The following is a 23,366-nucleotide window of genomic DNA, read 5'->3' on the forward strand; positions in this document are numbered from 1 at the left end:
TTTCAAAGACCTGATGGCCTACGCAGTACCACGCAATGACCTACCCAGTCGGCACTTCTTTGCACTTCTCCACCACCATGTCAAAGACCGCATTGTCCATGCACTGAGGCAAACAGTCAGTGGAAAGGTGCACCTCACAACAGATGCATGGACCAGTAGGCATGGCCAGGGACATTACGTGTCCATCACGGCGCACTGGGTTAATGTGGTGGATGCAGGGTCCACAGGGGACAGCCATAGTGGAACAGTTCTGCCTAGCCCACGGTCTAGGTAACAGTTGGCTGTAGGTGTTCGCCACCCCTCCTCCTCCTCCAGAAGCGAAAGCCCGTCCACAGAGTGCAGTCGCACAATCACTCCATCCGCAGCTGCCAGTGTTGCACACGAGGTGTCCCATTATCGAACAGCTAGTGGTAAGCGTCAGGAGGCTGTGTTACAAATGAAGTGTTTGGGCGACAACAGACACACCGCGGAGGTACTGGCCGAATACTTGCAGCAACAAACTCAGTCATGGCGGGGTCGTGTACATCTTGAGGCAGGCAAGGTAGTCAGTGATAACGGAAGGAATTTTATGGCTGCCATAGCCCTTTCAGAACTGAAACACATACCTTGCCTTGCTCACACCTTGAACCTGGTGGTGCAGTGCTTCCTCAAAAATTATCCAGAGTTACCAGTTCTGCTCCTAAAGGTGCGAAGACTTTGCTCGCACATCCGTCGGTCGCCCATACACTCCAGCCGTATGCTGAACCATCAGCGATCACTGAATCGTCCCCAGCACCGCCTAATAATCGACGTTGCAACAAGGTGGGACTCCACACTGCATGGTTCAGAGGCTGTGCGAACAGAGGTGTGCTGTAATTAATTTGTGGGAGGATACACATACATGGGCAGGCACTTGGATGGCAGACATGGAGTTGTCTGGTGTGCAGTGGTCGAAGCTACTAGACCTCTCAAGTCCTTCAGTGTTATGAGGAATGCACACGGCTGGTTAGTGTAGACAACACCATAATAAGCATGAGCATCCCCCTAATGCGTCTGCTGATGCAAAGTTTGACGCACATAAAGGAGCAGGCGTCTGCAACCGAGGAGGAGGGAAGCCTTGATGACAGTAAGCCATTATCTGCTCAGGGAACTATCCTGGACGAGGTGGCGGACAAAGAGGAGGAGGAGGAGGATGATGGGGATGAATATTTATGGGAGGAGGATGCTTCTCAGGGGGCAATACACACTGGTGGCTTGCAAGGTCAGGTACAGGGTTATTACGGGACACAACTGATGTTGATTTGCAAGAAAGTGCTCCTCATCCCAGCACAAGCAGTGAATTGACACCTGGAACATTGGCCCATATGGCTGAGTATGCCTTGCGCATCCTAAAAGAGACCCCCGCATTTTTAAAATGCTGACCGATGACGATTACTGGTTGGCCTGCCTCCTGGATCCACGATACAAAGGAAAATGACAAAATATCATGCCACATGAGAACCTTGAGCAAATATTGGATACCAAACAAGCAACTCTTGTAGACCATTTGGTTCAGGCCTTCCCAGCACACAGCGGCGGTGATGGTTCTCATGTGGTATCTAATTTTTGCACAAATCTTTTTGATATCCTGCTAATTGTTCGTCCCCCTTAGGGGGCGGAGGTTGTAATCAGCGCCTGCGCAATATGTATTTTCCGCAGCCATCTTTGTGCTCTGGAAGTATCTCCTTTCCATTCATGGATGTGAGGGCTGCGCATGCGCATTTGGTGCCTACACGGCCATCTTGGTACTCCCGGAAGTGCTTGCGTGCGGTGCCACTTCCGGCGCTGGGAACGCCGATTCTTTACACACACATCATTGCAATACCATACCGCCGTACCACAGCTGTCGGGGATCCATTCATTTGGGTATGCTTTAGTTTGTATATATATAGTAGTCGGCCGCACACTTCGGCACCTGCTCCTGACGAAGCCACTCCCGTGGCGATACGCGTTGGGCTTCGGCCCCCTGGACCTCTGTATGGATGGGTATCCTGGTTATGTTCTATCAGCATTACTATCCTAACTCTATATGAGGGTGGTAGCATTTTGCCCTGCACAGCGGGCTTTGTTTCTCTATATGCTGCATCTATTTAACTGCATGCATTGGGTTTGCATTTGAGTGTGGTAGGGCCCTGGACACTCTAACAAGGTCCAGATGTACCTCAGGGACAGATGATTTACGCTTTATCTAGGCTCATATCTCTACACTGGGGTTTATTTCAGTATTCAGACATGTCTTTTGTATATATCGGGAAACAGTGAATTCGCCATAATAACTCCCAGTATCAGAGGCTGATCACCTCTTTGCTGTTATCATACTTTATATATGTTTGCTTAAATGGTATAGGCAATTCATGTAGATTAACCCCACTTGCCTAGGAAACATTCTATCTGCTTCACTCTATGTATTTTCGCTACCACTCTTTCCTTGTGTGTATACCTGCTATATATATTCTCAGGTATTTGTTTATTTAGCCAGCAGGGTCTCACATTTCTCTATAAGCTATTATCATTCAGTGCTGCGAGCAGGGCCAGGCATAAATCTTACTATTTCTTTATGTTATACTGACTTGTTGTTACTTCAGGCCAGCAAGGTCATGCATAGCTTCATCATCTGTTCAGATGTGTATTTAGGATAGTTGTACCAATAGTAAACATTTGCTATTTGATGATCCCTATCACATTACATGTCCATGGGGAGGTTCCTTATTCGGAATCTCTGATGTTATACTTGTCTTTTAAATGTTTTTAATAATTGTGGTGTGCTGTTTTGTGTCTTTTTGGCTGACAAAATAAAGTATTTAAAAGTTACTTCTATATTACTATTATTGTTTGGTGGTCCCCTTAACATAGCGTGACGTCTTTTTCTTGGTGCTTTTGGAACTTACTATAGGTCATGCTTTGGGTTGACCCCTTCATTGTTGCCATTATGTTGGATGGTGCCCTCCACCTCTCTATTATATACCTTCCCCTGCTGACACGTAGCTTGCCGGAAAAATGTCTTGCTTTTAGCCTCCTCTTACTGACTTCTCCAATTCCTCCATTGGCAGCTGCTGAATGTCCACCATAGGCAATTTTTATACCTCCCTAAATGGGCTGACTCCCCCCACAGGGCCATGGTCACCACCTGGCGCAAGCACACGTGCGAGTTCCGTTTGCCTGGACAGGTGGGTGTGCCCACTCTTGGGCGACGGCACTGGTACAGGGTCCCTCATAGTACAATGAAGTGTCTCTGACGGGGTTGGTGCACAACCAACGTCAGACACACTGTCGTAATATGAGGAGCCCTGTGCCATTACCGCCGCCCACAAGAGAGTGTTCCCCCCCCAGCTCGAACAGTGCTCTACCACTTGTAATACTTACCTCTCCCTGACCCACCACTGTGTAGTCTTTGCTGTTAAATCCTTCAATGGCACTGCCAATACTAATTTGTTGAAATGATAGATGATAGTTAAAATATACAGGGGCCCTGGCCTCCATTTAGACAAGTTAATACTTTACGCCTACTACCACTTTCTGCTACTCAGCAGAGGAGCCCACCCCTGTACCTAGCTATGCCACCTGTTTAGTCCTGTTACCAATTTTGAACTGCATTTAGCCTACTTTAGTATTTGGGCCTACTAACTGTGTCTGCCACTCATTACAGTTGTTCTCCACTGAACAAAGCAATACCGCCTGTTTAGTCCTGTTACCAATTTTGAACTGCATTTAGCCTACTTTATTATTTGGGCCTACTAACTGTGTCTGCCACTCATTACATTTGTCCTCCACTGAACAAAGCAATGCCGCCTGTTTAGTCCTGTTACCAATTTTGAACTGCATTTAGCCTACCTATTATTTGGGCCTACTAACTGTGTCTACCACTCATTACAGTTGTCCTTCACTGAACAAAGCAATGCCGCCTGTTTAGTCTTGTTACCAATTTTGAACTGCATTTAGCCTAGTTTAGTATTTGGGCCTATATCTGTATTTCCTCCTCATCCTGCCCATTGCCCAGCCACTGCTAGATGAGTCTGCTGGTACATTGACCCAGACCACTACATTCACCTTGCACTCTACACAGCCAGAATCTGACCCTGCTGAAAGTCAAGTTCCCCTTCCCGCATACTATAACACCTTACACGGGGGCAAAGAGGAAGGTGCAGATGAAAGTGCAGGTTCCTTCATCAGGTGGGGGCATACTCGTTGGGGACGTCACTGGCACAGGGCCCCTCATAGTACGCAAAAGTGTCTCTGCCAGTGGGAGGCGCCACCCGCCGTCAAACCCACCGCCTGTGCCAGTGCCAACGAGTGGGGCCCCCCTGCTTGCTCAGGATCTCAGCACTTGCAAAGTTGAAACACTTACCTCTCCCTGCTCCACCGCCGTGACGTATTCTGCGTTTCCTGGGCCCACGAAAATCTTGAGCCAGCCCTACCCCCCACAACTTTAGCCAAATGACCCCCAGTTTTCAATGCATAACTATTATTATAAAGTAAATTAAGATTGACAAGCTTAAGTAATAAGAATTGATGTTTTTGGCATTAAAATGGGCACTGTAGGTGTTTTCCTGTCCTCCACTCACTGCCGACTTTGATTCCCCATTGACTTGCATTGGGTTTCGTGTTTCAGTCGGCCCCCGACTTTCGCAATAATCGGCTGATTTCACCCGACCCGACTTTTGACAATGTCGGGTTTCGCGAAACCCGACTCGATCCGAAAAAAGTAAAAGTTGCTCAACTTTACTTTCGATTGTGCCATTGACTTAGTTCCTGGGGTGAAACTTCCCAAGGCTTGTTTGTTTAATCTATCTAGGCTCGAGCGCCAAGCCATGAAGGAGTATATTGCAGAGAGTCTCTGCACAGGGTATATTCTCCCTTCTGTCTCGCCTGTAGCCGCTGGATTTATTTTCGTTAAGAAAAAAGATGGTGGTTTGCGGCCGTGCCTCGACTTTTCGGAACTCAACAAGATTAGCGTGAGAAACACGTATCCACTCCCCCTCATTCCAGATCTGTGTAACCAACTCTCGTGGGCCAAGTGGTTTTACAAGCTTAATTTATGGGGCCTATAACCTGATAAGGGTTCATGAAGGGGTCGAGTGGAAAACTGTGTTTCTCACGTCTCAACGACTGTTTGAGAATCTGGTCATGCCCTTCGGTCTAACACTCCTGCTGTCTTTCAAAATTTTATTAAATGCCATTTTTTCTGATCTGATTGGGTGTTTTGTGGTCATTTATCTTTTTTGACATTTTAGCATACTCACCTGATAATCAATCCCACTGCCACCATCTGCGAACTGTTCTTCTTAGACTTAGAGAAAACCATTTGTATGCCAAGTTGGAGAAGTGTTCATTCTTTCTACAGGAATTGTCTTTTTTGGGTTTGATTATTTCTTGTGAGGGATTTTGCATGGATCCAAAAAAAGTCCAGGCTATTACTGATTGGGTTAAAGGGTTTGCAACACCTTCTGGGCTTTGCAAACTACTAATGAAAGTTTATTAAGGGTTTTTCGCAGGTGGTTAAGCCCCTGACTGATCTCATACTCAAGGGGGCTGATGTGAAGAATTGGTCAACTTCTGCGAAAAAGTATTTTCTGACTTTTAAAAAGAGTGTTTTATTTCCGCCCCAGTGTTGGTCCAGCCAGACCTGTCTAGACCTTTTATCGTGGAGGTTGACGCTTCTGAGGTGGGAGTGGGGGCAGTGTTGTCCCAGGGTCCCGCTACTCTGACAAACCTCAAACCTTGTGCCTTCTTTTCCAGAAAGTTCTCTTCTGCCAAGAGAAATTACAATGTGGGTAATAGAGAGCTTCTGGCGGTCAAGTTGGCCTCTGGAGAATGGAGGCATTTTTTAGAGGGGGCTGTTCATCTGGTCACCGTGATCACCCTTTACAAAACTTTAACTTATATCCAGTCTGCCAAAAGACAAACCCCCAGACAAGCCCGGTGGTCATTTTTTTTTCCCAATTTCAGTTTTCCATCACCGTCCGTCCAGGGTCCAAGAATGTTAAAGCAGATGCATTGTCCCAAAGCTTTGATCCGGTGTCTCTTCCTGGGATTTCAGCAACCTGGGAGGCAGTTGCTAGAGTTTTCTGGTGGCACTCTTTGGTGGCGGATGTTAAATGGTTTGTGTCTGCATGTGGGGTTTGTGCTAATTCTAAAAATTGTCATTGCTGGCCAGCTGGGGAATTGGTGCTTTTACCAATTCCGGATAGACCATGGACACATTTGTCCATGGATTCTATCACTAATCTCCCTCCATCCAGGGGTAAGTGCATTGTGTGGGTGGTGGTGGATAGAGTTTCCAAACAGACTCATTTTGTACCTCCGCCCGCTTTACTGTCTGCTGAAACCTTGGCCAGGTTGTTTGCGCTGCATATGGTCCATCTGCATGGTGTGCCTACGAATGTGGTGTCTGACAGAGGTGTGCAGTTTGTGGCCAAGTTGTGGAAGGTTTTTTGTAAGAAGTTGGAAATTACTCTGTCTTTTTCCTCTGCCTATCATCTGGAGTCTAATGGGCAAACCGAACGCACTAATTAGTCCTTAGAGCAAATTCTGAGATGTTTGGCATCTTCCAGACAGGATGACTGATGTGATGCGTTACCCATGGCAGAGTTTGCTTTCAATGGTCATGTGAGTCAGTCCACGGGAATCTCTCCCTTCCCGGACAACTATGGGTTTAACCCGCATTTTGGGGAGTTTTCTCACATGGACCCAGGTTGTCCGGGGGCCGAGGGTACTGTGCAAAACTTAAAAGCCCTGTGGGTGGAGGTTCAGTGAAACATCACCAAGGCCCAGGGAAGCTATACATTTTTTGCAGACAAGAGGAGGGGGTTGGGTCCTGCATTCCCAGTGGGTGAGAAGGTGTGGGTATGCACCCTCAATATTAAGCTTAAGGTCCCCTCTGCCAAACTGGATCCTAAGGTCATAGGCCCATATAAAATTATTGAGGTTGTCCTTCAAAATATCCAACATTTTTCACAGGTCCCTTTTGAAACCATTGGGGGTGGTCGAGGAGGACTCCTCATCCGTCACTCCTCCTTTGATGGTGGAAGGTCATCTGGAGTATGAGGTGGGGCATATCGTTGATTCTTGGTGTGTGTGCCAGAATCTGAAGTTTTTGGTGCACTGGAAGGATATGGTCCGGAGGATCGGTCGCGGGTCTCAGCCGGTTCAGTGCATGCCGATCGGTTGGTTCGTGCTTTTCATGCCAGGCATCCTGAGAAGGCTTGGGGTCCAATGGCACCCCGTTAAGAAGGGGTACTGTCATGTTGTGGACAGGGTTCCTTCCCTGTCCTCTCGGGGTTAAGTTGTATAGCCTCCTTCTGGTTTGGGGAGGGCTATATTTATCCGCCTTCATCTGGGATCCTTATCAGTGATACATCTGTCTTGACTGCGTGTCTGACCTCCTGGTGTGCTTGCATAATGTTTAGTCCATTTGCTTTCTTGTGTATGACTTGGTCTGTTTTATTTGCTTTGTCTTGTGACTCTGTGCTAATTGTCTTTTTCTGGCTCTGACTTTCGGCTTGGTACTCTAACTTCCCTCCTGTCTGCCCCATTTGTACTGCACCGCTATCTTCGGCTCCCCAACCTTTTGCTATGTTCCGACCATGCTTAGGTCTCACCCTTTTGGCACTTCATCGATCTCCCAGCTTGACTTCGGCACGATCAGACTACTCTCCACTTCCGCCAGTCACCGCCGCCACTCAGCATCTGGCTCCGCCTCCATCCACTCCCCCAGAGTTCACATGTTTCAGGTCCTGCGCTCTGACAGGTAAGCTCACCGCGGCACTCCTTACTCTCTCTCTGTCCTTCTGTAACACGTGCACAGACTCCTGCTGTAAGTCTGCAGCAGGGCTCTTGATAGCTACCATCCGGACTTGTATTTGGAGATGTACTATTTTTTAAGTCTACATGTAATTTCACACAAAATCTATAGAAAAGCATGGTGTTGTTGTGCTCATCAGCAAAAATATTTGGGCACATTTCACTCTGTTAGATAAAAGAATTCTCCTGATTCTTATGATTTGCAGCTTTCCACCCTTTTTGATTGCGCAGTTCCTCTTCATCAGCACACTGTCAGCATTGTAGATGCAACTTCCTTCCTCTTATTTCCCAGCATGCATTGCTCTTACCACAGTCTAATGGCTTGCCTGCCCTGAACTTAAAGCTTGACACTTTTTATGCCATTATATGGATTAAGAAACAAAAGATGAAACACAAAAAGACAAGCAGTCACAGCCTCGTCCTGTAATCTGATTTACCGTCTTTGCTGCTTGATATGGATGATACTTTACAACAGGCAGCACGCAGCAAGTTAGGCTGAAGGGATCCACCTAGTGGCCAACAATATGGAGTGACTTTTGGGTCAGATGACATAATTTTTAAATAAAGTGATTGTGTATTTAAATTATCTATCAAATTCACATTGTCCATGAAATGAGATTGAGTAATCTGAAAGTACAGTGTCCATTTAAGAATTATGTTATGAACTGCTCTTGTAACAGAAGGGAGAATTGAGCTTTTATTCTCTTGCTGTGTACATCAGTGGAAATCAACTACATATTTAATTTCAAAATGTAACATTTTATTGAATTACTACAGATTTCAACCACCCAAAAGTTGCAGCAGTTCTCTGCTGAATTAATCTTCATTTGAAAGCCCAATATACAAAATAATTTTTGTTGGTGAAAATGTTTGCTGTTTTCAAGGAACATCTGCTATGAAACCTCTTCCACATGTGACTAAATTATCCAAAACTTTTCAACATTAAACAATATTGCCTGGAGTGTAACTAAAGTACTGTGGGCCCTCATGCAAATTTATTGGACTAGTTCACCCACCAGTGTGTTGTTTGCATGCATCCCCCAGTTCCGTTTCTTGGGTCTATAAGCATCTTCTTTCCCCTTTGGTACCAAACAAATTATTGGTACAGCCATGTTTCATGCCCAACAATTGATGCCTTCCACTAGGGTTGAGCGAAACGGGTCGAACATTTTCAAAAGTCGCCGACTTTTGGCTAAGTCGGGGTTTCATGAAACCCGATCCGACCCCTGTGCGGGGTCGGCCATGCGGTACGCGACTTTCGCGCCAAAGTCGCGTTTCAATGACGCGAAAAGCGCCATTTCTCAGCCAATGAAGGTAAACGCAGAGTGTGGGCAGCGTGATGACATAGGTCCTGGTCCCCACCATCTTAGAGAAGGGCATTGCAGTGATTGGCTTGCTGTCTGCGACGTCACAGGGGCTATAAAGAGGCGTTCCCGCCGACCGCCATCTTACTGCTGCTGATCTGAGCTTAGGGAGAGGTTGCTGCCGCTTTGTCAGAAGCAGGGATAGCGTTAGGCAGGGTCCATTAACCACAAAACCGCTTGTGCTGCAGCGATTTGCACTGTCCAACACCACCCTCGGTGTGCAGGGACAGTGGAATTTTTTTTTTTTTTTTTTTTCCCCTCAGCGCTGTAGCTCATTGGGCTGCCCTAGAAGGCTCCCTGATAGCTGCATTGCTGTGTGTACGCCGCTGTGCAAACCAACTGCTTTTTTCAAAGCACAAATCCTCTTGTTCCTTCCTTTCTGCACAGCTATCTTTTTTGTTTGTCCACACTTTTTATTTCATTTGTGCATCAGTCCACTCCTTATTGCTGCCTGCCATACCTGGCTGAGATTACTGCAGGCAGGGAGATAGTAGCTGCCTGCCATACCTGGCTGAGATTACTGCAGGCAGGGAGATAGTAATTGTAGGACATTCCCTGTTTTTTTTTTTTTTTTTTTTTTGGTGGGAGATTAAGATTGGCAATTTGGCATTTCTGCTAGAGTGCCATCCCTGTGTGTGCCATCTCTCTCACATAGTGGGCCATAGAAAGCCTTTTCATTTTTCTGTATTTTTTTTTGTGGGGTGTATAAATTCTCCCTGATAAAAATACAGTGGGAGATTAATATTGGCCTTTGGGCTTGTGTGCCAGTCCTGAGTGTGCCATCTCTCTCACAAATAGTGGGCCATAGAAAGCCTATTTATTTTTTTTTTTGGTTTTATAAATTCTCCCTGAAAAAAAGGGAGATTAATATTGGCCTCTGGGCTTGTGTGCCAGTCCTGAGCGTGCCATCTGTGCCAGCCCTGAGCGTGCCATCTCTCTCACAAATAGTGGGCCATAGAAAGCCTATTTAATTTTTTTTTTTGTTTTATAAATTTTCCCTGAAAAAAGGGAGATTAATATTGGCCTCTGGGCTTGTGTGCCAGTTGTGAGCGTGCCATCTGTGCCAGTCCTGAGCGTGCCATCTCTCTCACAAATAGTGGGCCATAGAAAGCCTATTTAAATATTTTTTTGGTTTTATAAATTCTCCCAGAAAAAAAGGGAGATTAATATTGGCCTCTGGGCTTGTGTGCCAGTCCTGAGCGTGCCATCTGTGCCAGCCAGCCCTGAGCGTGCCATCTCTCTCACAAATAGTGGGCCATAGAAAGCCTATTTAATTTTTTTTTTTGTTTTATAAATTTTCCCTGAAAAAAGGGAGATTAATATTGGCCTCTGGGCTTGTGTGCCAGTTGTGAGCGTGCCATCTGTGCCAGTCCTGAGCGTGCCATCTCTCTCACAAATAGTGGGCCATAGAAAGCCTATTTAAATATTTTTTTGGTTTTATAAATTCTCCCAGAAAAAAAGGGAGATTAATATTGGCCTCTGGGCTTCTGTGCCAGTCCTGAGCGTGCCATCTGTGCCAGTCCTGAGCGTCCCATCTCTCTCACAAATAGTGGGCCATAGAAAGCCTATTTTATTTTTTTTTTGGGTTTCAGAAATTCTCCCTGGAAAAAAAAAGGGAGATTAATATTGCCCTTTGGGCTTGTGTGCCAGTACTAAGCGTTCCATCTCTCTCTCTCTCTCAGTCAGTGGGCCATAGAACGCATATTTTTGGTTTTATTTGTTTTCTAAATTCTCCCTGAAAAAATCATTTTATTTTATTTGGTTTCTAAATTCTTCCTGATAAAATCATATTTTTTTTATTATTTTTATTTCTAAAGTCTCCCTGAAAAAAAAAAAAAAAAAACAACCAAAAAAAACAGTGGGAGATTAATATTGGCCTTTCTGCTTGTGTGCCAGTCTTGACTCCTGGGTGCGTCATCTCTCAGTCAGTGGGCCATAGAACGCCTATTTTTGGTTTTATTTGTTTTATAAATTCTCCCTGAAAAAATCATTTTATTTTATTTGGTTTCTAAATTCTTCCTGATAAAATCATATTTTTTTTATTATTTTTTTTTCTAAAGTCTCCCTGAAAAAAAAAAAAAAAAAACAACCAAAAAAAACAGTGGGAGATTAATATTGGCCTTTCTGCTTGTGTGCCAGTCTTGACTCCTGGGTGCGTCATCTCTCAGTCAGTGGGCCATAGAACGCCTATTTTTGGTTTTATTTGTTTTATAAATTCTCCCTGAAAAAATCATTTTATTTTATTTGGTTTCTAAATTCTTCCTGATAAAATCATATTTTTTTTATTATTTTTTTTTCTAAAGTCTCCCTGAAAAAAAAAAAAAAAAAAAACAACCAAAAAAAACAGTGGGAGATTAATATTGGCCTTTCTGCTTGTGTGCCAGTCTTGACTCCTGGGTGTGCCATCTCTCTCTCTCTCTCTCTCCAATTGTGGTCCATAGAAAGCCTACATTTTTTTTCCTTGATTTGGGTTCCAAAATCTACCAGAGAAAATAACTCCATCAATCATTGGTAGAAAAATATTGGCCTCTGGGCTTGTGTGCCACTCCTGATTCCTGTGTGCGTCATCTCTCACTCAGTGGCCCATAGAAAGCATATAGTTTGTTACATTTGTTTTCTAAATTCTCCCTGCAAAAATCTATTTTTTTTTTGGGGGGGGGTTTCTAAAGTGTTCCTGAAAAAAATAAAAATAAAAAAAAAATAATAGTGTGACATTAATATTAACATTTGTGCTTCAGTGACAGTCCTGCGTGTGGGGCATCTCTCTAATTTGCAGCCACCAAAAAAAGAGTGTGTAACATTGGGCCTGATTTTCGCTGTGGTCTCACCAACCTGTAAAGGGGTAGCTAAATCATACTGAAGTTATAGCTCACCGTGTAAGTTGTGTGACTGCAACAAATAACGTTAGTTTGGTTACGTTTTTAAAACAATGAGGAAGTCTAGTGGAAGAGGTCGTGGCCGGGGGCGTTCATTGTCAGCTGGTAATGAGGGTAGTGGTAGTGGTGGAGCATCAGGTGGTCGTGGGGGAAAAAATATTGCACCTAAGTCTGGAGCTGTGGAGCCAGGTTCGTCGTCCGGCTACACAAGGCCTCGAACGCTCCCTTTTCTGGGATTAGGAAAACCGCTTTTAAAGCCGGAGCAGCAAGAGCAAGTTTTGGCTTATCTTGCTGACTCAGCCTCTAGCTCTTTTGCCTCATCTCGTGAAACTGGTAAAAGTAAAAGCAGCGCGTCGTTAGTGGATGTTCACGGTCAGGGACAAGTCACTTCCTTGTCCTCTTCAGCAAAAACAACAACAGAGAAGAATGCAGCAGGCGACACAACGGGTTACTCCATGGAGCTCTTTACACATACCGTCCCTGGCTTAGAAAGTGAAGCAGTTAACAGTCCATGCCCATTACAAATTGAATCTGACATGGAGTGCACTGACGCACAGCCACAGCCAGACTACTATGCTGGTCCTTTGACTCAGACCACAACATTGCCCTCGCAGGGTGCTGATCAAGAATCAGACCCTGATGAGACTATGTTGCCCCATCACGAACGCTATACCACCGAACGACACGGTGACACAGACGAAGTTGCGCAGGAGGTACAAGAAGAGTTATTAGATGACCCAGTTCTTGACCCCGATTGGCAGCCATTGGGGGAACAGGGTGCAGGCGGCAGCAGTTCTGAAGCAGAGGAGGAGGAGGGGCCGCAGCAGGCATCAACATCGCCACAGGTTCCATCTGCCGGGCCCGTATCTTGCCCAAAACGCGTGGCAAAGCCAAAACCTGGTGGAGGACAGCGTGGCCATCCGGTTAAAGCTCAGTCTGCAATGCCTGAAAAGGTATCCGATGCTAGAAAGAGTGCAGTCTGGCATTTTTTTAAACAACATCCAATTGATCAGCGCAAAGTCATCTGTCAAAAATGTTCTACTTCCTTAAGCAGAGGTCAGAATCTGAAAAGTCTCAATACTAGTTGCATGCATAGACATTTAACCACCATGCATTTGAAAGCTTGGACTAACTACCAAACGTCCCTTAAGGTTGTTGCACCCTCGGCCAATGAAGCTAGTCATCAACGCAACATCCCTTCCGGCAGTGTAGGACCACCATTTAGCGCACCACCTGCTGTATCTGTGCAGGTATCTTTGCCAGGCCAAAGCAGTCAGGGTCAGGGAATCACCAGTTTCGTAGTAGGAAACACTGCATCTAGGGCACCGGCGGCAACAATACCATCTCCCACCGTCTCTCAGTCTGCCATGTCCACCGGCACCCCCGCTAGTTCCACGATCTCCAGCTCTCCAGTCCAGCTCACCCTACATGAGACTATGGTTAGAAAAAGGAAATACTTAGCCTCGCATCCGCGTACACAGGGTTTGAACGCCCACATAGCTAGACTAATCTCGTTAGAGATGATGCCCTACCGGTTAGTTGAAAGCGAAGCTTTCAAAGACCTGATGGACTACGCTGTACCACGCTACGAGCTACCCAGTCGACACTTTTTTTCCAGAAAAGCCATCCCAGCCCTCCACCAGCATGTTAAAGAGCGCATCGTCCATGCACTCAGGCAATCTGTGAGCACAAAGGTGCACCTGACAACAGATGCATGGACCAGTAGGCATGGCCAGGGACGTTACGTGTCCATCACGGCACACTGGGTAAATGTGGTGGATTCAGGGTCCACAGGGGACAGCAAGTTTGGGACAGTTCTGCCTAGCCCACGGTCTAGTAAACAGTTGTCTGTAGCCGTTCGCACCCCCTCCTCCTCCTCCTCCTCGTCCTCCTGCAGAAGCAAGAGCTCGTCCACAGACCGCAGTCGCACAAACACTCCATCCGCACCTGCCACTGTTGCACACCAGGTCTCCCATTATGGGGCAGCTACTGGCATACGTCAGCAGGCTGTATTGGCTATGAAGTGTTTGGGCGACAATAGACACACCGCGGAAGTTCTGTCCGAGTTCTTGCAGCAAGAAACGCAGTCGTGGCTGGGCACTGTAGATCTTGAGGCAGGCAAGGTAGTGAGTGATAACGGAAGGAATTTCATGGCTGCCATCTCCCTTTCCCAACTGAAACACATTCCTTGCCTGGCTCACACCTTAAACCTGGTGGTGCAGTGCTTCCTGAAAAGTTATCCGGGGTTATCCGACCTGCTCCTCAAAGTGCGTGGACTTTGCGCACATATCCGCCGTTCGCCTGTACACTCCAGCCGTATGCAGACCTATCAGCGTTCTTTGAACCTTCCCCAGCATCGCCTAATCATAGACGTTGCAACAAGGTGGAACTCAACACTGCACATGCTTCAGAGACTGTGCGAACAGAGGCGGGCTGTTATGTTTTTGTGGGAGGATACACATACACGGGCAGGCAGTAGGATGGCAGACATGGAGTTGTCAGGTGTGCAGTGGTCGAAGATTCAAGACATGTGTCAAGTCCTTCAGTGTTTTGAGGAATGCACACGGCTGGTTAGTGCAGACAACGCCATAATAAGCATGAGCATCCCCCTAATGCGTCTGCTGATGCAAAGTTTGACGCACATAAAGGATCAGGCGTCTGCACCAGAGGAAGAGGAAAGCCTTGATGACAGTCAGCGATTGTCTGGTCAGGGCAGTGTACATGACGAGGTACCGGGCGAAGAGGAGGTGGAGGATGAGGAGGATGATGGGGATGAGTATATTTTTAATGAGGAAGCTTTCCCGGGGGCACGGGAAATTGGTGGCGTGGCAAGGCCGGGTTCTGGTTTTTTGAGGGACACAAGTGACGTAGATTTGCCTGCAACTGCCCCTCAACCAAGCACAACCGCAGATTTGACAACGGGAACTTTGGCCCACATGGCGGATTATGCCTTGCGTATCCTCAAAAGGGACACACGCATTACAAAAATGATGAACGATGACGATTACTGGTTGGCCTGCCTCCTTGATCCTCGCTATAAAGGCAAATTGCAAAATATTATGCCACATGAGAACTTGGAACTAATATTAGCAACAAAACAATCAACTCTTGTTGACCGTTTGCTTCTGGCATTCCCTGCACACAGCGCCCGTGATCGTTCTCACACGAGCTCCAGGGGCCAGCAGACCAGAGGTGTTAGAGGGGCAGAAATCAGAAGTGGCGTTGGACAGAGGGGTTTTCTGACCAGGTTGTGGAGTGATTTTTCTATGACCGCAGACAGGACAGGTACTGCAGCATCAATTCAAAGTGACAGGAGACAACATTTGTCCAGTATGGTTACAAACTATTTTTCATCCCTTATCGACGTTCTCCCTCAACCGTCATTCCCATTTGATTACTGGGCATCCAAATTAGACACCTGGCCAGAATTGGCAGAATATGCATTGCAGGAGCTTGCTTGCCCGGCAGCTAGTGTCCTATCAGAAAGAGTATTCAGTGCTGCAGGTTCAATACTAACAGAAAAAAGGACTCGTCTGGCTACCCAAAATGTAGATGATCTAACCTTCATTAAAATGAACCACAACTGGATTTCAAAATCTTTTGCCCCACCCTGCCCGGCTGACACCTAGCTTTCCTATGAAAAGGTCTTGCCTGTGGACTATTCTGAATGACTTTTCCAATCTCGTAATTTTCTTCACCTGATTGTCCAGCATACGACATGTTTCCACCTCACGAAATGGCCAAACTCCCCACACGGGGCCGTGCTATCGCCACTTTGCGCTTGGACCCTTGAGAGTGCTGTTTGTCTGAAGAGGTGGGTGTGGCCGCTTTTGGTCGACGGCACTGCCACTGGGTCCCTCATAGTACAATAAAGTGTCTCTGGCGGTGGTGGTGCGCACCCAACGTCAGACACACCGTTGTAATATGAGGGGCCCTGTGCCTGTACCGCCGGCCACAAGACAGTTCCCCCCCCCAGCTCAAACAGTGCTCTACCACTAGCAAAATTATCTCTCACAGCTTCACCAATGTGTAGTCTAGCCGCTGACATCCTTCAATGCCTGGCACTGACAATACCATTGTTTTGACATTTTTGTTATGTTAGGCCTTCGAAGCCTGTCTGCGGTCCCTTCTTTCTACAACTACTACACTGACCAGGCCACTGCTGGCCGTGTTACCCTGGAACCAATTTAAAAGTGCCTACAGTCAGCCCAATTTTGTTATGTTAGGCCTTCGAAGACTGTCTGCCGTCACTCCTTCCACTAGACTTCCACTGACCATACACTGCTGCCCATGTACCCCTGGAACCAATTTAAAGTGCCTACAGCCAGCCCAATTTTGTTATGTTAGGCCTTCGAAGCCTGTCTGCGGTCACTCCTTCCACTAGACTTCCACTGACCAGACCACTGCTGCCCGTGTACCCCTGGAACCAATTTAAAAGTGCCTACAGCCAGCCCAAGTTTGTTATGTTAGGCCTTGGAAGCCTGTCTGCGGTCACTCCTTCCACTAGACTTCCACTGACCAGACCACTGCTGCCCGTGTACCCCTGGAACCAATTTAAAAGTGCCTACAGCCAGCCCAAGTTTGTTATGTTAGGCCTTGGAAGCCTGTCTGCGGTCACTCCTTCCACTAGACTTCCACTGACCAGACCACTGCTGCCCGTGTACCCCTGGAACCAATTTAAAAGTGCCTACAGCCAGCCCAAGTTTGTTATGTTAGGCCTTGGAAGCCTGTCTGCGGTCACTCCTTCCACTAGACTTCCACTGACCAGGCCACTGCTGCCCGTGTACCCCTGGAACCAATTTAAAAGTGCCTACAGCCAGCCCAAGTTTGTTATGTTAGGCCTTGGAAGCCTGTCTGCGGTCACTCCTTCCACTAGACTTCCACTGACCAGACCACTGCTGCCCGTGTACCCCTGGAACCAATTTAAAAGTGCCTACAGCCAGCCCAAGTTTGTTATGTTAGGCCTTGGAAGCCTGTCTGCGGTCACTCCTTCCACTAGACTTCCACTGACCAGACCACTGCTGCCCGTGTACCCCTGGAACCAATTTAAAAGTGCCTACAGCCAGCCCAAGTTTGTTATGTTAGGCCTTGGAAGCCTGTCTGCGGTCACTCCTTCCACTAGACTTCCACTGACCAGACCACTGCTGCCCGTGTACCCCTGGAACCAATTTAAAAGTGCCTACAGCCAGCCCAAGTTTGTTATGTTAGGCCTTCTAAGCCTGTCTGCGGTCCATTCTTTCAACTACTACTACACTGACCAGGTCACTGCTGCCCGTGTACCCCTGGAACCAATTTAAAATTGCCTACAGCCAGCCCAATTTTTTTATTTTAGGCCTTCGATGCCTGTCTGCGGTCCATTCTTTCAACTACTACTACACTGACCAGGTCACTGCTGCCCGTGTACCCCTGGAACCAATTTAAAATTGCCTACAGCCAGCCCAATTTTTTTATTTTAGGCCTTCGATGCCTGTCTGCGGTCCATTCTTTCAACTACTACTACACTGACCAGGTCACTGCTGTCCGTGTACCCCTGGAACCAATTTAAAATTGCCTACAGCCATGTGTTATTATTTTAGGCCTTCGATGCCTGTCTGCGGTCACTCCTTCCACTAGACTTCCACTGACCAGACCACTGCTGCCCGTGTACCCCTGGAACCAATTTAAAAGTGCCTACAGCCAGCCCAAGTTTGTTATGTTAGGCCTTCGATGCCTGTCTGCGGTCACTCCTTCCACTAGGCCTCCACTGACCACACCACTGCTGCCCGTGTACCCCTGGAACCAATTTAAAATTGCCTACAGCCAGCCCAATTTTTTTATTTTAGGCCTTCGATGCCTGTCTGCGGTCCATTCTTTCAACTACTACTACACTGACCAGGTCACTGCTGCCCGTGTACCCCTGGAACCAATTTAAAATTGCCTACAGCCATGTGTTATTATTTTAGGCCTTCGATGCCTGTCTGCGGTCACTCCTTCCACTAGGCCTCCACTGACCACACCACTGCTGCCCGTGTACCCCTGGAACCAATTTAAAATTGCCTACAGCCAGCCCAATTTTTTTATTTTAGGCCTTCGATGCCTGTCTGCGGTCCATTCTTTCAACTACTACTACACTGACCAGGTCACTGCTGTCCGTGTACCCCTGGAACCAATTTAAAATTGCCTACAGCCATGTGTTATTATTTTAGGCCTTCGATGCCTGTCTGCGGTCACTCCTTCCACTAGACTTCCACTGACCAGACCACTGCTGCCCGTGTACCCCTGGAACCAATTTAAAAGTGCCTACAGCCAGCCCAAGTTTGTTATGTTAGGCCTTCGATGCCTGTCTGCGGTCCATTCTTTCAACTACTACTACACTGACCAGGTCACTGCTGTCCGTGTACCCCTGGAACCAATTTAAAATTGCCTACAGCCATGTGTTATTATTTTAGGCCTTCGATGCCTGTCTGCGGTCACTCCTTCCACTAGGCCTCCACTGACCACACCACTGCTGCCCGTGTACCCCTGGAACCAATTTAAAATTGCCTACAGCCAGCCCAATTTTTTTATTTTAGGCCTTCGATGCCTGTCTGCGGTCCATTCTTTCAACTACTACTACACTGACCAGGTCACTGCTGTCCGTGTACCCCTGGAACCAATTTAAAATTGCCTACAGCCATGTGTTATTATTTTAGGCCTTCGATGCCTGTCTGCGGTCACTCCTTCCACTAGGCCTCCACTGACCACACCACTGCTGTCCGTGTACCCCTGGAACCAATTTAAAATTGCCTACAGCCATGTGTTATTATTTTAGGCCTTCGATGCCTGTCTGCGGTCCATTCTTTCAACTACTACTACACTGACCAGGGCACTGCTGGCCGTGTACCCCTGGAACCAACATCAGAAAATATAAAAATAAGTATTTTGCTTATAAAAAAGAAAATACTGGTGAGATATCAAATGCAGACATTTTAACATTAAAAACAAACACACAACTCTAATCTGGTACAGTACTAAAAATGGCCACCAGCTACAATTACTTTCTCCTGCAAGTAGTTAACTGAAAGTTTTTTTAAATTGAAAACACACATATGGCATCCACCGAGTGTTGTCCTGTCGCGTCTTCTTTATATTATTGCCGAGAAGATGCAAAATAATGAAAATAATAAAATCATTAATTACCAAAATAATAGAGAAAGTCAACACCACATTGCAAATAAACATTCATTCCAAATAAAGAAGCAGGGCGCGTCCGAGGGTGAGTATATACCTAATAAGAATATAATCACCCTCGGACGCGCAATGCTTATTTCCAACAGCCTTCCTTCCTAAGAATCAGCCCTTCCGTCGTGTAGAGAGACGTTGTGTTACACTCCAAGGTGTTCCCCAGGTTGCCTTTCCTGAGCTTCGATCTTCCGGCTCTCGTTTAGTAGTTCTTGGAAACTACTCTGCATTAGGCCTTCAAATTGGGTATGGGGTGTAGAGAGATGGTGTGTTCCACTCCAAGGTGTTCCCCAGGTTGCCTTTCCTGAGCTTCGATCTTCCGGCTCTCGTTTAGTAGTTGTTGGAAACTACGCTGCATTAGGCCTTCAAATTGGGTATGGGGTGTAGCGAGAGGGTGTGTTACACTCCAAGGTGTTCCCCAGGTTGCCTTTCCTGAGCTTCGATCTTCCGGCTCTCGTTTAGTAGTTGTTGGAAACTACGCTGCATTAGGCCTTCAAATTGGGTATGGGGTGTAGCGAGAGGGTGTGTTACACTCCAAGGTGTTCCCCAGGTTGCCTTTCCTGAGCTTCGATCTTCCGGCTCTCGTTTAGTAGTTCTTGGAAACTACACTGCATTAGGCCTTCAAATTGGGTATGGGGTGTAGAGAGAGGGTGTGTTACACTCTAAGGTGTTCCCCAGGTTTCCTTGCCATTGCTTCGGTCTTCCGACTCTCGTTTAGTAGTTGTAGAAAAGTACACTGCATTAGGCCATACAAAATGGGTATGGGGTGGAGAGAGATGGTGTGTTACACTCCAAGGTGTTCCCCAGGTTGCCTTTCCTGAGCTTCTATCTTCAGGCTCTCATTAAATTGTGGTTAAATGGAACAACTGCATTTGGCGTACTAGTTGGTTTGGGGCCTACTATCGGTGTCTGCCACTCCTTGCTGTTCTCCTCCACTGAACAAAGCTGTGCCGCCTGTTTACTACGGTTGCCAATTTTGAACTGCATTTCGACTACTTACTGATTTGGCCCTACTCTCTGTGTCAGCCTCTCATTCCAGTTGTCCTCCACTGCAATGCCCCCTGGTTATTCCTGTGTTACCAATTTTGAACTGCATTTAGCCCACTTTCTTCTTTGGGCCTATATCTGTGTTTCCACTTCATCGTGCCCATTGCCCAGCCAGTGATAGATGAGTCTGCTGGTACATTGACCCATAACGCAACATTCCCCGTGCACGCTACACAACAACATTGTGACCCTGCTGAAAGTCAGGTTGCTCTTCCCGCATACCATACCACCTTACACGGGGACAAAGAGGAAGGTGCAGATGAAAGTGCAGGTTCCTTCATCAGGTGGGGGGAGGAATACTAGTTGGCGACGTCACTGGCACAGGGCCTCTCATAGTACGCAAAAGTGTTGCTGCCGGTGGGAGGCGCCCCCGCCGTGCAAACACACCGCTGTACTTTGAGGGGCCCTGTGCCAGTGCCAATGCCAACGAGTGGGCCCCCCCTGCTTGCTCAGGTTCACAGCACTTGCAAAGTTGAAATACTTACCTCTCCCTGCTCCACTGCCGTGACGTGGTCCAGATTTCCTGGGCCCACTAATTACTTGAACCAGCCCTACCCCCCACAACTTTAGCCAAATGACCCCCAATTTCAAATGCCTTCCAATTATTATAAGGTAAATTACGCTTGACAAGCTTCATTAAGAAGAATGGATGGTTTTGACATTAAAATGGCCACTCTAGGTGTTTTCCTGGCCCCCACTCACTGCCGACTATGCTGCCCCATTGACTTGCATTGGGTTTCGTGTTTCGGTCGATCCCGACTTTACGTCATAATCGGCCGATTTCACTCGACCCGACTTTGGACATAGTCGGGTTTCGCAAAACCCGGCTCGACTCTAAAAAGGTCAAGGTCGCTCAACTCTACCTTCCACATTTAAGTTACAGCCATGTGTGCCACCACAAAGTAATAAACCCACTTTTGAACTTGATGTGCACTAATTCCCCCATCCTCCACCCTATGGCCGATAGCTCCTCAAACACAATTAAGAATCCCATCCATCCCATGAGCTCTTCATCCTCCAGTAGACTTGGGCAGTGCGCCACACAAACATTGACCTCTGGATCTATGGGATATCGCCAATCATCATTTTCACTAGAATTCTGAGTGAGTGAGATGCTTCTGTTTTTGAAAAATGTAATATACCACTGCCATCTGCCACACAGTCAAAATGATGTGATGAATCCTTCCAGGGCTACCAGATCAAAACGGCTGCTAATGTAAGTTCCGTGGATGCGGTTGGCATTTTGTGGTGGTTTATTATTTATTAGCTATTTCATCTAAGCATTTCAGGGTTGGATTTACCCCTTCATCAGGATCAATCAAAATGTTACTGACAAAACGAAAACGCAGCATCATCCCACTGATTCATAGCTGTAGTAGAAATTTTGGCTGCCAACGTCACATCGATCCAGAATGCAGCATTCATGGGGAATACTGTTATGAACAGGTGATTCAGAACCACAATGGACCTAGTGGTTAAGAGTAGGGTTGAGCGACCTTGACCTTTTTAGAGTCGAGCCGTGTTTCGCGAAACCCGACTATCTTAGAAGTCGAGTCGAGTGGAATCGGCCGATTATCGCGAAAAGTCGGGTATCGCCCGAAACACGAAACCCAATGCAAGTCAATGGGGGAGCATAGTCGGCAGTGAGTGGAGGCCAGGAAAACACCTACACTGCCCATTTTAATGGCAAAAACATCCATTCTTGTTAAAGAAGCTTGTCAATCGTAATTTACCTTATAATAATTGGAAGGCATTTGAAATTGGGGGTCATTTGGCTAAAGTTGTGGGGGGTAGGGCTGGTTCAAGTAATTAGTGGGCCCAGTAAATCTGGACCACGTCACGGCAGTGGAGCAGGGAGAGGTAAGTATTTCAACTTTGCAAGTGCTGTGATCCTGAGCAAGCAGGGGGGGCCCACTCGTTGGCATTGGCACTGGCACAGGGCCCCTCAAAGTACAGCGGTGTGTTTGCATGGCGGGGGCGCCTCCCACCGGCAGCAACACTTTTGCGTACTATGAGAGGCCCTGTGCCAGTGACGTCGCCAACTAGTATTCCTCCCCCCACCTGATGAAGGAACCTGCACTTTCATCTGCACCTTCCTCTTTGTCCCCGTGTAAGGTGGTATGGTATGCGGGAAGAGGAACCTGACTTTCAGCAGGGTCACAATCTTGCTGTGTAGCGTGCACGGGGAATTTTGCGTTATGGGTCAATGTACCAGCAGACTCATCTATCACTGGCTGGGCAATGGGCAGGATGAGGAGGAAACACAGATATAGGCCCAAAGAATAAAGTTGGCTAAATGCAGTTCAAAATTGGTAACACAGGACTAACCAGGGGGCATTGCAGTGGAGGACAACTGGAATGAGAGGCTGACACAGAGAGTAGGCCCAAATCAGTAAGTAGTCGAAATGCAGTTCAAAATTGGCAACCGTAGTAAACAGGCGGCACAGCTTTGTTCAGTGGAGGAGAACAGCAAGGAGTGGCAGACACCGATAGTAGGCCCCAACCCAATTAGTAGGCCAAATGCAGTCTAACATTAACAACTACTTAACGAGAGCCTGAAAATGGAATTTCAGGACAGGAAACCAGGAGAACAGCAAGGAGTGGCAGACACCGATAGTAGGCCCCAAACCAACTAGTACGCCAAATGCAGTTGTTCCGTTTAACCACAATTTAATGAGAGCCTGAAGATAGAAGTTCTGGAAAGGCAACCTGGAGAACACCTTGGAGTGGAACACACCATCTCTCTACACCCCATACCCAATTTGTAGGCCTAATGCAGCGTAGTTTCCAACAACTACTAAACGAGAGCCGGAAGATCGAAGCTCAGGAAAGGCAACCTGGAGAACACCTTGGAGTGGAACACACCATCTCTCTACACCCCATACCCAATTTGTAGGCCTAATGCAGTGTAGTTTCCAAGAACTACTAAACGAGAGCCGGAAGATCGAAGCTCAGGAAAGGCAACCTGGAGAACACCTTGGAGTGGAACACACCATCTCTCTACACCCCATACCCAATTTGAAGGCCTAATGCAGTGTAGTTTCCAACAACTACTAAACGA

General features: G+C 47.0%; 1 protein-coding gene across 1 annotated transcript in view; it reads right to left on the reverse strand.

The window, feature by feature from the left end:
- The window catches only part of HMCN1 (hemicentin 1), a 733,390-nt gene that overhangs the window by 39,945 nt on the left and 670,079 nt on the right, over positions 1-23,366 (reverse strand). The gene's annotated exons all lie outside the window — the stretch shown is intronic.

The sequence above is a fragment of the Ranitomeya imitator genome, chromosome 8 (genome assembly GCF_032444005.1).
Source record: "Ranitomeya imitator isolate aRanImi1 chromosome 8, aRanImi1.pri, whole genome shotgun sequence".
Classification (NCBI taxonomy): Eukaryota; Metazoa; Chordata; class Amphibia; order Anura; family Dendrobatidae; genus Ranitomeya; species Ranitomeya imitator.